Here is a 14007-nt window from a genome sequence, read left to right on the forward strand (position 1 = left end):
CAGCGATCCCTCTTGCTGTTCTGGCTTCTGAGACTCAGAATATTTTTTTTCTTGTTTTCCTCCTCCAAAAACTAGGTGCGTCTTGTGGTCTGGTGCTTATAGAGCGAAAAATATGGTATGTGAAGCAGGGCTGATGAGGTGCATAGCTTGGGAGAGTGTGCGGGACTGGGAAGGTCAAGTGCCATGGGGGAAGAGCTCCAGTAGAGATGCTTGAGGAGTATTTGGGCCTCAGATCCTCTACCACAACTGCAGCTCCAGGGCTGCACAGGACCTCTGTTCCCGCGTCGCTATAAGGCAAGCCTTATTTTTGCAGCCTTAACCGCTGCTCAGATTGGAACCTGGAATCAAAACAAAAACAGGACACGCCAGTCAAATGGCATGGGAACTGGCTGGGTACCTGATGATGCGGCCTAATAAATCAACTGCAAATTATCTGAGTTTCCTTAAGCACCCACAGAAGTGCCAGATGTTGCAAGCAAATGCAACAAAAGGGAGCAAATCGAACACTTTGGTTAGAGCACCTAGGCTCCAAAGTCTCTTAATAGCCCTAGATCAAAACTGTCTGAAAGTACTTCAAAAAGGGAACATAGAGTTATTGTTCATTGCTTAATCCACCAGGACAAAAATAGATTTCTCCTATGTAGATGTTTTAGCTGGCCTGTGAAAAAATGGTTAGGAGTCAAGTAGAAGCAAAAATTTCCACTGGTTCTATATCTATCTATACTTGCCAACAAGCCACATTTCTCTCCCAGTCCAGTTCCCACCACACACAAAAACAATTTCCTTTTTTCTCCTCCTGGTCACTTGAACAGATCTTGCCTCCGTTATTATCCCTGGGAACAGCGGGATTCCTCTGTTTGCTCCACTACAGTCCCATTTTCTTGGAACTTGTTGAACAATGTCCTTATTTGGCATCTGCCTGTCATTAAATACAAAACAAAACTCCATTTGCTCCATGCTTTAAGCTGATTTGTTTATCTCAGTCTAGCATCTGTGCCCCCAAGAGAGAGAAGAGAGGGAAAGGACACTTTTCCAATAATAGATGGTCTGTTTTATTAGAGCTCACCCTGCAATAACTGTTGGAGTGTAAACACCACTCTACAGGGCAGCTGACAAACATTCACCCACATTCTCTGGCTTCCTTTTCTGCACAATCGCTGCTTTATGCTATGCACCGGGCTAGGGAATCGGCAACTGGAGGCCTCAGGATCAAATCCATACCCTGCTGCAATACTCCTTAGCCTTTTCTGTTGTCTACCCAGAAGCAAGAGAAGAGAGGAGACAGACTGCAGACTATGACAACAGGGCTTGTCTGCTTTCCAGGTCTCCTACAGAACTCTTAGCGCCCTTAACAAACTACAGGTCCCATAATTCTTTGGGGGAAGCCACAACTGCTTAAAGTGCTACGATACTGCTTTAAAGATAGAGTGCAAGACCTGTCGGGAAGAAGCATGGACCAATGGTACCAAATAGTATGGGAAACAGCCTTACTAGAAAAATTAACCAATAAACTGAAACTGACACGGGGACAAATAGAAGAAGACGCCTTCACCCTGGTATGGATCCCCTTTATCACATACGCAGCCCAGTAAGACAATGACAAAAATCCACCAACAGCATACAAATCAATATGGCTAACCTGATCCAAAACACCCACCCACCCCACTCACACATGAAAACAAAGACCATCACAGCCAACCACAAATGAACAGCCACACCCTAGGCCAACCCCAACCTCTCTCACCACCAAAGGAACACAAGTGAACAGCAGAGAACCCGCACAAGCAACGCTGACACAAAAGCCCACATATATTAAGTAAAATAGAAACATCACCACCCGACCCCACCCACTCATATTTTTCCCCCTCCACCTCTTTCCCCTATTCTTCCTAATGTTTCAACAAATGAAACCAATTTGTAAAATAATAATAATAATTGTTTAGGCAGCAGATTATTATTAGGCCCTGTTTGGCATTTCACCTTTAACATCACCCCTTCCCATTTATTATTATTATTATTATTATTATTATTATTATTATTATTATTATTATTATTATTAAAAAAATATGCCTTACATGTGCTGAATGGGCATACCTGTCAACTGCCCCCATAAAGTTGGGACATCCCAGTTTTGGACTCTGTGAGTATCCAAAAACACCCAATCATAGAGCTCCAGAACTCGTGTTTTGAGGCTCCATGATCTTGCACGGGTCATGTGAGTTATGGGGGGGGGCAGGGCCATGTTCCAGATTCTAAAATTAAAATGTTGGAGGGTATGAATGGGGCCCTGGATCTTTGTCCTTCTGTGCTGATGGCAACATTGGCCTGGTAACATTCAGGAAGGAGAGGATTGAATTTTACATCACGTCTTTGGCTTAGGGAAAACGTTTCAGGGTTTGCGGTTTTATAAAAATGGCACAAAATGGCTTTGTCTTCTTGCCAGTGGTTATTGCAACAATCTGTACTTCTGGTCCCTTCCCTGCTCCACAAAGATGCTGAACTGTCAACAACTGCAGCTCCTTCTAGTCCAGGCATCCCCAACCTTCGGCCCTCCAGATGTTTTGGACTAAAATTCCCATCATCCCTGATCACTGGTCCTGTTAGCTAGGGATCATAGGAGTTGTAGGCCAAAACATCTGGAGGGCCGCAGGTTGGGGGTGCCTGTTCTAGTCTGTTCTCCAACACAATAAAGGAAACTATACACAAACCCCTGACCAAAGACGGCTGGTGTGTGCCCTAAAAACCTAGCTCCCAGGTGGAATCAGCCCAGTTTGACCCACAAAGCTGTTTTCCCTCAACAACACCGCCCCAACCATATTGATTTGTATGCTGTTGGTGGATTTTTGTCATTGTCTTGTTGGGCTGTGTATGTGATAAAGGGGAGCCATACCAGGGTGAAGGTGTCTTCTTCTATTTGTCCCCATGTCAATTTCAGTTTATTGGTTAATTTTTCTGAACAGCAAAGAACCTGCACAAGCAACGCTGACACCAAACCCTACATATAGTAAGTAAAATAGAAACATCACCACCCGACCCCAACCCCACCCATCTTCCCCCCTCCACCTTCCCCTCCCCTTTCTTCTTTATGTCTCAACAAATGAAAATGATTTGTAAAAATGTTACACGGGGGGAAAATATGAGAGAGAGAGACACTGCACACACTTTTGTAAATCAAGAAAATCTTTAATAATAATAATAATAATAATAATAATAATAATAATAATAGCACCCCGACATAACGAGAGGACTCTTCAAGGCCAAATGCTGATTTCTTATAATTCCTCTGCGCTTGGCAGTCCAAAGCACTGTGGGGAATTTCAAATACTGTAGCAGACAGCTTCCCAGGCCCAGCCACTGTTACCAGATAAGTCCATGGACTGGGGCAGCTGAATCAAAGGAGTCATGAGAATCAGCATCAGTGGGGTCCGGGTGAGGTTCTAGGGCTTAGGCATTTGTCCGAGGGTAATTCTGGCTGCTGACGCCAGCCCTGCATAGATCGTCCCACATCATGCCCTGTTTCCTGTTAGACAACTTTTATATTCAGTGCCAAGAATACCTCTGCCCACAACTCTGAATGGGGCATGGATTCCTGCGGGTTCTTTTCTCTGCCAGCACCCACAAGCTGGATGCTAATTCCCCAACCAGGTAGCCAGTTGCCCTCTGGCCCACACATTACTGCAGTAGGGCATACTTCCTCCCCTCCCCACTGTCTCAGTACATCCTGGTTTTTTTCATGAGAGCACGACGGCCATTTTAGGTGCTGCGATTTTGCGCCGCACTCTTGCCCCTCCCCCATTTTTCGGGGCAGTGATTTTGCGTGGTGCACAAAAATGTGCATTTTTTTGACACCATGCCCCACCAAAGTGCTTTTTTCAGGGTCATGATCTTGGTCACATGACCTGCACAGTGTCCCAGGAACCCCCCATCATTCAATTTGTACAAACCCAACACACACACACACACACACTCTCACACACATGACATACGCAACGCCTCTGTTATAAATTCATAGAAAATCAACCATACATCAGATCCTGTGGTGAGTGCCTGAGGGCCCTGCTCTTGCCACTTGCCATCTGGCTTGGGGCGGGGCCTGGGGCCTCACAAGGACTGCTCTGCTGCCCAGGAAGACTCCCCTGTGGTGAGTGCCTGAGGGCCCTGCTCTTGCCACTTGCCATCTGGCTTGGGGCGGGGCCTGGGGCCTCACAAGGACTGCTCTGCTGCCCAGGAAGACTCTCCTGCGTGAGTGCCTGAGGGCCCTGCTCTTGCCACTTACCATCTGGCTTGGGGCGGGGCCTGAGGCCTCACAAGGACTGCTCTGCTGCCCAGGAAGACTCTCCTGCGTGAGTGCCTGAGGGCCCTGCTCTTGCCACTTACCATCTGGCCTGGGGCGGGGCCTGGGGCCTCACAAGGACTGCTCTGCTGCCCAGGAAGACTCTCCTGCGTGAGTGCCTGAGGGCCCTGCTCTTGCCACTTACCATCTGGCTTGGGGCGGGGCCTGAGGCCTCACAAGGACTGCTCTGCTGCCCAGGAAGACTCTCCTGTGGTGAGTGCCTGAGGGCCCTGCTCTTGCCACTTGCCATCTGGCTTGGGGCGGGGCCTGGGGCCTCACAAGGACTGCTCTGCTGCCCAGGAAGACTCTCCTGTGGTGAGTGCCTGAGGGCCCTGCTCTTGCCACTTGCCATCTGGCTTGGGGCGGGGCCTGGGGCCTCACAAGGACTGCTCTGCTGCCCAGGAAGACTCCCCTGTGGTGAGTGCCTGAGGGCCCTGCTCTTGCCACTTACCATCTGGCTTGGGGCGGGGCCTGGGGCCTCACAAGGACTGCTCTGCTGCCCAGGAAGACTCTCCTGCGTGAGTGCCTGAGGGCCCTGCTCTTGCCACTTACCATCTGGCTTGGGGCGGGGCCTGAGGCCTCACAAGGACTGCTCTGCTGCCCAGGAAGACTCTCCTGCGTGAGTGCCTGAGGGCCCTGCTCTTGCCACTTACCATCTGGCCTGGGGCGGGGCCTGGGGCCTCACAAGGACTGCTCTGCTGCCCAGGAAGACTCTCCTGCGTGAGTGCCTGAGGGCCCTGCTCTTGCCACTTACCATCTGGCTTGGGGCGGGGCCTGAGGCCTCACAAGGACTGCTCTGCTGCCCAGGAAGACTCTCCTGCGTGAGTGCCTGAGGGCCCTGCTCTTGCCACTTACCATCTGGCCTGGGGCGGGGCCTGGGGCCTCACAAGGACTGCTCTGCTGCCCAGGAAGACTCTCCTGCGTGAGTGCCTGAGGGCCCTGCTCTTGCCACTTACCATCTGGCCTGGGGCGGGGCCTGGGGCCTCACAAGGACTGCTCTGCTGCCCAGGAAGACTCTCCTGCGTGAGTGCCTGAGGGCCCTGCTCTTGCCACTTACCATCTGGCTTGGGGCGGGGCCTGGGGCCTCACAAGGACTGCTCTGCTGCCCAGGAAGACTCTCCTGTGGTGAGTGCCTGAGGGCCCTGCTCTTGCCACTTACCATCTGGCCTGGGGCGGGGCCTGGGGCCTCACAAGGACTGCTCTGCTGCCCAGGAAGACTCTCCTGCGTGAGTGCCTGAGGGCCCTGCTCTTGCCACTTACCATCTGGCCTGGGGCGGGGCCTGGGGCCTCACAAGGACTGCTCTGCTGCCCAGGAAGACTCCCCTGTGGTGAGTGCCTGAGGGCCCTGCTCTTGCCACTTACCATCTGGCCTGGGGCGGGGCCTGGGGCCTCACAAGGACTGCTCTGCTGCCCAGGAAGACTCCCCTGTGGTGAGTGCCTGAGGGCCCTGCTCTTGCCACTTACCATCTGGCTTGGGGCGGGGCCTGGGGCCTCACAAGGACTGCTCTGCTGCCCAGGAAGACTCTCCTGCGTGAGTGCCTGAGGGCCCTGCTCCTTCTTGCCACTTACCACCTGGCCTAGGGAGGGCCTGACAGGCCTCACAAGGACTGCTCCTGCCACTTACTATCTGGCCCAGGGTGGGGCCTCACAAGGATGGTTGTTGCCATTGATGCTGCTACTGCCCAGGAGGACCCGGAGGAGTGCAGAGCTCTTTTTAACATGTTTTGTTTTGTTTTTGTTTTTTAATATTTCCCTTTCCCTTTCGATTCTATATATGGGGGTGGGATGGATGTTTGGGTGGGCTGGGGAATTTGTTAGATTTTGATGAATTTGTAATTTTTGCAGTTTTTGTTTGTATTGTTTTACTGTTTTCTGGGTTGTTTTTGTTTTTTGTTTTTATTGTTTTAAGGTTTTATTGTTCTAGGCTGCGAAAGAATAATATTAATTGCCATCAATGGAGGCCACTATGAGGCCTGGGATTGCTACCGTGGAGGGGCGAGGGAGGTATGGCGGTGGAGGCAGATGTTACAGGCGAAGGGGATCGAGATATGGATACGCTCGTACCCTTTCCAATCTGCGCCCCATCCCGAGGGACGAGGGTAGGGTGAGCAAGGATTACTCACCTCCGTCACTGGTGCTGTGCAATGCCAGGTCTATAGGCAATAAAACCGCCACCCTGCGAGATTTCTTTATCTCGCAGGGGGTCGACCTGGCTTGTGTGATGGAGACCTGGGTGCGCAAAGGGGCAACAGTTACCTTACGAGAGATGGCGCCCCCGGGTTTCTCTGTCCTCCACCAGTCGCGGACTGTGGGCCGGGGGGGAGGGGTGGCATTATTAATCCGGGAAGATTGTCCTTTCAGGGCTCTACCATCGCCATCGATCCCCGGCATCGAATGTGTTGGCCTAGTGTGGGGCTCCGAGGAGAGCTTGGCTGTCTGGCTGGTGTACCGGCCACCTAGCGCACCAGCAGCCACCCTGTCAGGCCTATTGGAGGCGGTGGCCGGCTGGGCCTTGGAGTTCCCTAACCTATTGGTATTGGGGGACTTCAACATCCATGCTGATGCCACTCCCTCCTCACAGGCTCTGGACCTGGTGTCTTCCATGGCGACACTAGGGCTCTCCCAGTTTGTTTCGGGCCCCACACATCAAGCAGGCCACACGCTGGATTTGATCTTTGGCGTCGGTATAGATGTGATCATGTCTCCTTCGATTAAGGTGCCATGGTCTGATCACTACGCTCTGAAAGCCAGGATTGACTCTCCACCCCCACCCTGCTTAGGTGGCGAGCCAATTTGGGCTCGCCCGCAGAGGCTGATGGACCCTGAGAGATTCCGCCAAGCCTTGCGGGACCTTGCTCCCCCTGGCGACTCATTGACTGAGCTTGTTGAGGGCTGGAATGCCCAGCTCCTGGCAGCCATCGATGAGATCGCACCTAAGCGCCCTCTGCGACCCCGCAGAAACCGGGCTCCCTGGTTTACCGAGGAGCTCCGGAAAATGAAGCGGGACCTCAGACGGCTAGAGCGAGTATGGCGGGGTGCCCGTGACGGAGCCTCAAGAACATCTTATAGGGCTTTTATGAAAACCTACGAGATGGTGGTGAAGGCTGCTAAGAAGTCATACTTCTCGGCCTCCATTGCATCCGCTAGCTCTCGCCCAGTGCAATTATTTAGTATAATCAGGTCTTTAACGTCCCTTGAGGGACAGCCAAATTTAAATAACAAATTGACACACGGCTGTGAGGCATTTGCGAGCTTTTTTGCGGAGAAGGTCTTGTCGCTCCGCCATGACCTCCCTGCCAATTTGGATACAATAAAGGAACTGGAGGCCCCTCGACTGTCCTCGGGTCCAGTATTGGACCACTTCGACCAGATATCCCCAGCCGATGTGGACAGACTCCTCCGAGCTGGAAAGCCCACCACCTGTCCTCTCGACCCGTGCCCGTCTTGGCTGATTAGAGCGTGTCCAGACGAGGTGCGGGCCCTCCTGGGGGATATCATCAATTTGTCCCTTGGCACGGGGACATTCCCAGGGGAACTGAAGGAGGCAGTGGTGCGCCCGCTCTTAAAGAAAACATCATTAGATCCTTTAGATCTATCCAATTACCGCCCGGTTTCGAATCTTCCGTTCCTGGGTAAGGTGATTGAGAGAGCGGTTGCTGAACAGCTTGGTGGGTTTCTGGATGAAACATCGGCTCTGGATCCATTCCAGTCCGGCTTCCGCGCTGGTCATGGGACCGAGACGGCTCTGGTCGCCCTAACAGATGACCTTCGTAGACAGCTGGATCGAGGCGGGTCGGGGCTGCTGATTCTTCTAGATCTATCAGCAGCTTTCGACATGGTCGATCACGAACTTCTGGACCACCGCCTTGCCGACGTGGGGATCCAGGGCACAGTCCTTCAATGGCTGCGCTCGTTTCTCTCTGGTCGGGGACAGAGGGTGGCGCTTGGGGGGGAATTGTCATCGCGCCACTCCTTGGTGTGTGGAGTGCCCCAGGGTGCGATACTCTCCCCGATGTTTTTCAACATCTTTATGCGCCCCCTCGCCCAGCTTGTTCGGAGTTTTGGGCTGGGTTGTCATCAGTATGCCGATGACACCCAACTCTATCTGTTGATGGATGGCCATCCTGACTCGGCCCCAGACACACTGACCAGATGTTTGGAAGCTGTGGCTGGATGGTTATGTGGGAGCCGGTTGAAGCTAAATCCTTCGAAGACAGAGGTCCTGTGGCTGGGACGGGGCGATATGGGATTGGGGGGGCAACTCCCATCTCTTGCGGGGGTGCAATTAGTGCCAGCACCGTCCGTTAAGAGTTTGGGTGTAATCTTCGACACCTCCCTTTCCATGGAGGCGCAGATTGCAGCTATAACAAAGGCGGCATTTTTCCATCTCCGCCAAGCTAAGCAGTTGGCTCCTTACCTCTCTCGCCCTGACCTAGCCACTGTGATCCACGCGACGGTCACCTCCAGACTGGATTATTGTAACTCGCTCTACGTGGGGCTGCCCTTGAGACTGACCCAGAAACTCCAGCGGGTGCAGAATGCTGCAGCGAGACTCCTTACGAGGTCTTCGCTGCGAGATCACATTCACCCGGTGCTATACCAGCTGCACTGGCTCCCGGTGGAGTACAGGATCAGGTTTAAGGTGCTGGTTTTAACCTTTAAAGCCCTATACGGCCTAGGACCCTCGTACCTACGGGACCGCCTCTCCTGTTATGCCCCACAGAGAAACCTACGGTCTTCAAATAAAAACATCTTGAAGGTCCCAGGCCTCAGAGAGGTTAGGCTGGCCTCAACTAGAGCCAGGGCTTTTTCGGCTGTGGCTCCGATCTGGTGGAACGCTCTGTCACAAGAGACCAGGGCCTTGCGGGACTTGACATCTTTCCGCAGGGCCTGCAAGACAGAGCTGTTCCACCAGGCCTTTGGCTAGGGCACAGCCTGACTCCCTCCCTCGGCAATCTTCGCAGAGCTCTGGCCCAATGGTTGCCAGTGGCTTGAATTAATTAATTTTTATAATGAATGATTTTAGAATGTTGTTTATGTTGTATTTTTGTACTGTTTTATTGTTGTTAGCCGCCCTGAGCCCGGCTTCGGCTGGGGAGGGCGGGATATAAATAAAATTTATTATTATTATTATTATTATTATCTGCACTGTTCCACTTTTATTTTACTCCATGAAGGAAGGACTACAAAATGGTGAAGGTTCGATACAGGGCAGGCATAATCTCTCAAGCGTACCAAACCTGCCCAGTTGGCATGCCAACCTTGATGGTCCTAGACAGAAGACCATCACACTCACAAAGGACCTGCATATGGGAGTGGATTCAGCAAGGACTGGAACAAAGGACAATGATCACCTCTTCCCTCTGGGGGCAGGAAACTGCAAATTCCCCTTTGTCCTCTGGAAAGTACTCATGGGGAGGGGGAAAGGAGGAACCAGCCAGGTGGCAGAATACTCAGGTTACCTCCACAACTCCTCCCTCAACCCCTCCTTTTTGTGATGTATCAATGATGTAGTGATGTAGTTTTAGGGGTGTAGTTTGGGGGATTAGTAGCTATCAGGGGAATTGGGGTTGCTTGTGTGTAAACCTCCAGCCGTTCCCAACTGCTTGGGTGGTTGCGTCTTTCCCCGGCTGAGCAGCTCTTATGCGCTGCTGCTCAATCGCTGGCAGAATCCGTCAGTGGGTGTCTCCTAAATTTCCTCCAGCATAAGAATTCCTTACCGGACACCCTTCGCCTCGCCTCTCTGCGCGGAAGCCTTCTGCGCAGAGTGGGCGTGCCAAGCGGTGGTCCTCCACTCTCCTCACTGACTTCACTGGAAGAGTCTTGGAGCCTCCCCTCCGAAGTGCTCTCTGCCTCTCCCTTCTTCCTGGTGTCCCCTGGACTTCTTTCCCCAGAGGACGTCCTCTCTCTTCCCTTACTCGTTCCCTCTCCTGCAGAATCTGGGAGCCTAGCCTCTCCACTCTGCTCCGATGTCAGTTCCCTGACAGTAGCTAATAAAAGTTGGGGTCTTCTTTTGTTCTGGTCTTCCATCTTGTTTCACCTGGTGGCAGGTGGGAGTCCTGTAGCGACAGTCTTCAATAAAGACCAAGCCTACTGGCTGCTGTTTTGCTCTGGTATTCCTGGCTGGTGTCCTTGTTTTTTTGTCCAAGGGAGCCCTCAGATTTCTCCGTTAACAGTTTTAACAACAGGAAAATGGTGTCCCGGTTTGGGGCAGTGTCATGTTGGAGGGTATGCTAGGGTGGGGGAAAGAATCACTGTACTTCCCCTTTCTTCCCAAGCTGTAATGTTCTCCTTTTCCTTTGTGTTCTTTGCAGGGGAGAGAAATAAGAAAAGGACTTTGTGCTGTACAAAGGTCTCTCTCCTCCATCACCTGCTGAAATTGGCATTGATAGACATAGGCCTATCCAACTGGCACAGCATCGTCTCCGACTTCTTACTTCCCCTTGCAATTGGCAGGAGAGGCTTCTTTAATCTCTTAGATTGTTGGGTCAGGGAGACCCAACTCCTCCCACTGAAGTCCTGGCATTCCTCTCGCATGACTCAGCTTCAGTAGCACTGGGAGTGAAGAGTGTGAGGATAATGTGCAAGGGAACCGGACTCCGTCAATGAATAAAAGCAGGGATATCCAGGGTGGGTTGTACTATCTTATCTGTACACACAGACAGAGTCAGAGGCCACATTCACACCATACTATGGTGCCACTTTTAACTGTCATGGCTTCCCCCACAGAATTCTGGGAACTGTGCCTTGTTAAGGATGCTGGGAGTTGTTCGGAGGCCTCTATTCCCCTCCCAGAGCTCCAATTTCCAGCGTTCCTTGGAAACACGGATCGATTGATGAACCACTCTGAGAATTGTAGTATCATAGTGCTTTAAATGTACAGTGTGAACACTGGCCCAAGTTTGCTCTCCAGGGCTGCTGACAAACTGTCAGTATTCGCTCTCACAAGAAGTAGTGATGGCCACCAACTTTGGGGGCTTTAAAAGAGGACTGGATCAATTTTTGGAAGATGATAAGCCTATCAGTACAGATCCTCCAAGTGTCCCTATTTTCCAGGGATGTCACTGATTTAGAGAAGCCATCCCGGTTTCTGATTTGATCCCAGAATGTCCCACTTTAGGATGTCCTTATTTTCATTGGAGAAATGTTGGAGGGTATGGAGTTTTCCAACCCTATTGCCATTTGAAGGCAATCCTGTATAGGGAAGTTTTTTTAAAAAATGTTTAATGTTTTATTATGTTTTTTATATACAGTGGTTACCTCGCTGCTGTTTAAAGGCTTCTGTCTCCACTTTCACAGTCATGGAGAATCCTGGCAATCCTGTAGTGTGTTCAGGGTGCTGGGAATGGTAGCTGTCGAGAATTGTAGGTCCTTGACAAACGACAATTCCCAGAATTCCTTGGTGGAAGCCAAGACCATGAAAGTGGTAGAAGAGGCCTTTGAATGTCCGGCGTGGTGGATGCTCTCAAGAGGAAGCCTGCCACTTTCATAGGGGTTATGTTCCGGAGATCGCGCCTCCAACCAGAATCTCATAGGGTCAAAACACATGGAGTTCAGGGCTGGGTGGGATTGCCAAAGTTTCGGACACCTGCCTTTCTGCCCCCCATTTTGATTCTTTAGATTTTTGGGCCAAGGACACAAAGCCAAATGCACACAAATTAGATGCGCCAAAGTTCCAGGCTTTCTGTCATTGTCAAGGAATAATGTACACGTGCAATTGCGAACCAGGTGGAACATTGTAAGGAGAGTAAACAAGCCCGCACTGCCGATCTCTCAAGAGCCACCTCCTTGCAGGAATAAGAAAGCCAAGGAGAATCAGATGCCCCACAAGAGCATCTTGGATGAGGTGGCTTTCAAGGAGGGTGAGACAATTGCATGGTGCAGAGGTTGCCAGATCCTTCTATATAGTGAGAAGGTGGGGAGGGGTATTACTCAGAAGGGTGGTGGGAATGGGAGATTGGCAGATAGCTGAGATGAGCCTGTTGACGACTCTTAACGACTGTAAGACTGTAAGACCTATTGCAGTCGTTAAGAGTCGTCAACAGGCTCACCTCAGCTATCTGCCAATCTCCCATTCCCACCACCCTTCTGAGTAATACCCCTCCCCACCTTCTCACTATATAGAAGGATCTGGCAACTTCTGTTTCAGTGTATCTGAAGAAGTGTGCATGCACACGAAAGCTCATACCAAGAACTAACTTAGTTGGTCTTTAAGGTGCTACTGGAAGGAATTTTTTTATTTTTTTATTTTGACTATGGCAGACCAACACAGCTACCTATCTGTAAATGGTGCAGAGGGTTATGCAAGGCAACTAGCCATGAAGGTTATGCTCAGCCTCCCCGTTGGAGGGAAAAATGCTTCTGAAAAACACTTCCTGGAAGCCACAGGTGAAGAGGGTGTTCCTATGACTCCCCAAAAGCTGTTTCACAAGGACCCCTTCCTTCCCTCTGCCCCCATACCTGAGGGTCGTCATGTCTCTCCAGGGATTTCACCTGAAGAAAGTAGATGTTGGGGAAAGGCTTCCTCGCGGCAAAGAAAACAGAGACATCAGCAGGCGCCTGGCTCCCAGCCGTGCTAGCACCAGTCTGTCGCATGAGGGTGGGGGACATGGGAAGGAAGCATTCCTATAATATGGGGCACTCAATTGGCATTTCCACCTACCTGAACTGTGAGCCTTTCTTCCTTTGTTCCGGCGTGCCTCTCTCCTAAGGAAGAAACAAGCTCAGTTAGTCTGATTGGTTGGAGGACTTCCAGATAAAGATATGTATCTATTTTATTCTAAGGTTCATTACGGTAACTGAGACCCCCGGTTGGTGTTGGCTAGAATCTCAGGAAGGACGTTTTCATGGGATGCAGAAATTAGAAGAAATATGGACTAAGAAGGCAAAGAAAGAACCTGAAAGGTTTCTGTCAACTTTTGGGATTTTGTAAGATTTCTCAACCTGGCTCTGGTGTTAATGTTTTGGGGGCAGCATTTCTAAAGAAGAAGAAGATGGCAAGAATAAGCACAACGTGGCCTTGTTGAGATCTAGGAGGTCCTGGACAGCTATATGCTTAAAGCCTAACATGGAAAACTATCTATTTCCCAAAATATTTAGGTTTGGACTAGTAGGCTGGTATTGATCCCTGCAGGTCTGAAGCCATAGCCATGGAGACAGCTCATGGGGGGGGGGGTCTGTTCCCCAAGGCAATAGCCAGGGAGGAAGAGAAGTGGCTGTCCCATTGCTGGCATGAAGAAATGCCAATCCCCACCTCCAGCAATGGCAGAGCCACAGAAAGCCACAGCATACCTGCAAATGCTGGGTTTCCACCTGGTACCGCTGGGCTGCTGCTTGGCTGGAGACTTACCGGTAAGCTGCTCTCCCAAACCATGGCCGTAGGAAAGAAAAAGGACATTGTATTCTTAAGCATCTACTCCAGGGGAACGGGTTCCCATGGGCCCTCCCCCAATTATTTTCTCCCCACCCCAGCCCTGTTTCGCTCAGGTTAGCTCCACGACCTCCTGGCACATGTGGGGAATGGTTTCTGTTGTATAGTGGGAAAGATGGGCGACAGACACAGCTCTTTTAAGCAACAGCTCTTTATTACAGCAGTTAGCACTACTCTGAGTCTCTCTGAACAACAGTGAAGCTGGCTGCCTTATATAATGCTCAATAACTTGTAACAGTAACTA

The 14007-nt window shown here is 51.1% G+C and overlaps 1 long non-coding RNA gene across 1 annotated transcript; it reads right to left on the reverse strand.

Moving 5' to 3' along the window:
• Positions 1–418: 418 nt before the first annotated feature.
• Positions 419–13667, reverse strand: LOC308573429. The gene is made up of 3 exons (XR_014002087.1): positions 13625–13667; positions 12996–13039; positions 419–919 (listed from the first exon to the last, which is right to left on the reverse strand). It is a non-coding gene; the product is annotated as an uncharacterized lncRNA (long non-coding RNA).
• Positions 13668–14007: the final 340 nt, after the last annotated feature.

The sequence above is a fragment of the Podarcis bocagei genome (assembly GCF_964188305.1).
Source record: "Podarcis bocagei genome assembly, chromosome: 14".
In the NCBI taxonomy this organism is placed as follows: Eukaryota; Metazoa; Chordata; class Lepidosauria; order Squamata; family Lacertidae; genus Podarcis; species Podarcis bocagei.